Consider the following 3,990-nt stretch of genomic DNA (forward strand, 5'->3'; position numbering starts at 1 on the left):
CAAGTCCAGACTAAAGCAGAGTATTCCTCCTTGGTGGCGGTTCCAGTTCTCCATCCTTTATAGGTCTTCCTTTTAAGATGCAGGAGGTTTGCCAATTCCCTGGAGAGCCAAGAGGGCTGCTGTGCCCTTTTGCTGCCTTTCCTCTGAGACAGGATGGACTTTGCTTGTGCATCCAGGATTGCTCCCTTGAGCAGCAACCACTCATCCTGAACTCCCCTCTCCATTCGGTTGTGGCCTTTTAGGGCCTCTCTGACAAGCCTCCTTAGCTTGTCAAAGTCAGCTTTCCTGAAGTCGAGGACTTCTGTACAACTGACTGACTTGCCAGCTTTACAGCAGATGGTGAAGGTGATCAGTTCATGATCACTGTCACCCAGCTTCCCTTCGATTGGTAGGTTGCCAATTAGGTCATCCCCCGGTTGCCAGTATGAGGTCGAGCAGCGCTTTACCTCTTGTTGGCCCATAGACTTCCTACGTCAGATAGAGGTCATTCACACATAGAGAAAACTTTGCGACTGCTTGGATTTGGCTGAGCGCTCCTCCCACGAGATATCTGCGTAGTTAAAGTCTCCCATGACAACCATACACCGTGATTGTGTGGCCTCAGCCAATTTCCTGATGAACTCCTGGTCAAGGTCTTGACTCTGGGTAGGGGGTCTGTAGTAGACCTCCACCATATTATCCCCTGCACCGTGTTCCCCATGGATTTTAACTCAGAGGGTCTCAAATCGTCCACCCTGGGTGCCAATGTAAGCTTGCAGAAACGCGTAGCTTTCCTTGACATAGAGAGCTATGCCTCTGCCCCTTTTGTCCACTTGATCCCTCCTGTACAGGGTATAGCTCAGAGGGCAACAAAAATGGTTCAGGGGTTGGGACTCTGAGGAGAGTCTGAGGGAACTGGGTTTATTTATTCTGCAGAAGAGAAGACTGAGAGGGGATTTGATAGCAGCCTTTAACTACCTGAAGGGTATTTCACAAAGAGGATGGAGCTAGACTGCTCTTGGTGGTGACGGATTACAGAACAAGGAGCAATGCCCTCAAGTTGCAGCAAGGAAGGTTTAAGTTGGATGTTAGAAACAATGTTATCAGTAGGAGGGTGGTGAAGCACTGGACCAGGTTACCTAGAGAGGTGGTGGAATCTGTATGCTTGTAGGTTTTTAAGGCTCGGCTCAATTTAGTTGGGGGTAGTCCTGCTTTGAGCAAGGGGTTGGATTAGATGACCTCCTGAGGTCCCTTTCAACCCTAATTTTCTATGATTTTGTAATTTCAAATAGGAATCCATAGTATCAAAACTATTCTGCCCTGCTGTGGTCTTTCTGAGTTCTTGCAGCTGAAGAATATTATTTTTCCGTCTCAAAACATGAGTGAAAACGAAGCCGGAATTTTCCAAGGGGTGGTATGAGTCTAATGAAGTGTGCCTTGTGCCTAAAAAGGTTGAGACTACTTATCTATAACTTGCTTCTGGGAATGTACACTGGGAACATACACCTCCTCAGAACACCCCCGACATCTCTTATGTGCCAAACCAAGGAATATGGTAATGAAGATTATTTGTGGATATACCTTTGTATTTAGTGTTGAGATTTTTGCCTCGTGAAGCCACAAGGGACACCTCCTTCCCTCCCACACCCCAAGGATGTGGCATTCCTGGGTTTGGCAAGTATGTGCAGGACTAGATAAAGTTGGGCATTTTTGGGACAGTCATCCCAGAGAAAATAAAGGCAGAGATACAGCTTGCCAGGGAGTTAGATTGGTACAACAGAGTTCTGTTCAGATCCCTGTACCACTCTATGTGAAGCTGTGCCTAGATGGCACATCTCTACCCATAATAAGCGGAGTTAAAGGAATAATTGATCTGATCAACATAGCTTCTTTTTTCTGTTTGGGGAAACCTGTGGTTGGGCAAACAACTGATTGGTTGTTTCTTTGTTCTGACTGAATTAGTGCACAAAGTTGCTTGGCACAAATTCAATTGTACAAAGCTTTGCTTCTGTGCCTGTTTTGCTAATAAAACCTGATTTGGGAATGTGGCTAATATAGGAGACCTGAATACAACTAAATAGATTATTTGATAACCCAAATAATAAACTGTGAAAAAGATTTTGAATAGACCTGAGCAAGAAGTGATTTTTCCTTCCCATGTAATTTTCAGAGATTGCAAAAATTGTCTTGTTCCATCAATCTTGTAGTTAGGGAACTCACAATGCAAAAGAATAACAGGGAAAGAATTCATTTCTGTCTCTTCCATATTTGAGGTGAGTACTCTAGGCATTATTATGTGGAGTCAGGCTGTCTCTTTAGTCTGATGAATGCATATTTATGAAAAGTTTCAATAGGGAAGTTATTAATTCCAAAAGATGTTTTGGGGTGATTTGCAGCCAGACTGTGGGAGACCAATGTTCCTGTCCCTATTCTGAATGAAGCAGACCAGGATATTGAATTAAGGGTGTACATGACTGAGGTGAATCCCCTGATTGCCATGTCATAGGCTATTCTGGGGTAGCTTGGGATCACCTTGTTTGGGTTTTGGCCAGAAATTCTGTCTTGGATACGAGAAATATTTTCATCAAATTATCATCTTCCTTGGAGAAGTTTTGGTTTTGACAAATCTGTATCTGGTTTACTTTCTATTACTGTATGTGCAAGAACCTAATTGCATCATCAGAAAGCCAATTTTAGTTTAAGTAATTACAATACTAATATTTAAGACATAACTCTTTGATTTTTGCTTCAACCCTGTAGGATGCAATAATATAAAGTCATCCAGTTATACATTGTTTATGCTTTATATAGTTCAATAGGTATATCTCCTATTTTACAAAAGAAATATAACAACAGAGTCCTTGGCAAGGAGATCTCATGTTTTAAGTCCTCCATCCTGCAAGTAGATTAATACTACCAGAAATGTATAGAGTCCGAAACCTGAATCCAGTTGCAGGTTTAATGGATACATTAAGAAGCAATCAATAAGAGATCATGAATTGGAAGGTGTGGCAGGGTATTGTAGGTGCCTGCTACTTTAAGGGCCAAGCCAGGCGGCCAACAGGAGCTTAATTGTGGCGGCCATTTTAGATCCATGGCTGCCTACATAAACAGGGCAGTTTGCTGCTGGCAGGCCAGGTAGTAACGTTGCCTGGCTGCAAGGCTGCTTGGAACATCCTGGAGTAAGTGCAGGAGCTGTAGGGGATGGTTTGGAGGCTCCTGGTCCTGGGCATGACCTAAAACTGCACCCTCCTGGGAGTGAATGGCCTGGTGGGGCTCTCAGTGGTGAGGGAGTCCCCAGGAAATGCCAGGCCAGTGACCACCCCAGTGAAAGGTGAGAAGGGGCACCTTAATCCTAGCCCTCATCTTTAGGTGGGTCATTTTTCATTACCATCAGAGCAGGATAGGTCAGGTAAGCTTCTGTGGGAGCCTGAGCCTGCTTGGGGAGTGACCCTGCAGGGCCAGGCATACTTCTAGAAGCCTGACCTGGGAATGGGGGACCCCAACCTATAAATGCAGGCAGGAGTCAAAAACCCTGCTGATGTACTCGAGTGATCAATGCTGGGGCCAGGACCAAAGGGCCAAATGGGCCAGGGACCCACCATAAGGGATGCCCATGAAGAGCTAAGAAGCTCGGGGTCCTGACTGGGCCTGAGATGGGGCCACGGCTTATGGAAGCCGAAGGTCTCCAGGGTTGGGGGCCACAGCTAGTGGGCAAAGGCGATGGTTGAGCGAACTACCTGAGAGGCTTGGGCCATGGTGTAGGGATGGAACAGAGCTGTGGATAGCACTCCCAATATCGGGGTGTACAATGGGCAGCCTCCCACCTTAATTAACAACTTAATTAATTACCAACAAGGTGTGGTGGATGAGACCGGCAGGTGGCGTGCCCAGAGGCAGGTGGGAAGCTAGCTTTGTGGCTAGCCAGGGACTCCCATTTTGCCACAAGCAGCAGCAATAGAAAACTACAGGAACAAACCTGCCACGTTAAGGAGTAGGCAATTAGCAAAG

This window comes from Gavialis gangeticus, unplaced genomic scaffold (genome assembly GCF_001723915.1).
Source record: "Gavialis gangeticus isolate Ggan-Ray unplaced genomic scaffold, GavGan_comp1, whole genome shotgun sequence".
NCBI lineage: Eukaryota > Metazoa > Chordata > Crocodylia > Gavialidae > Gavialis > Gavialis gangeticus.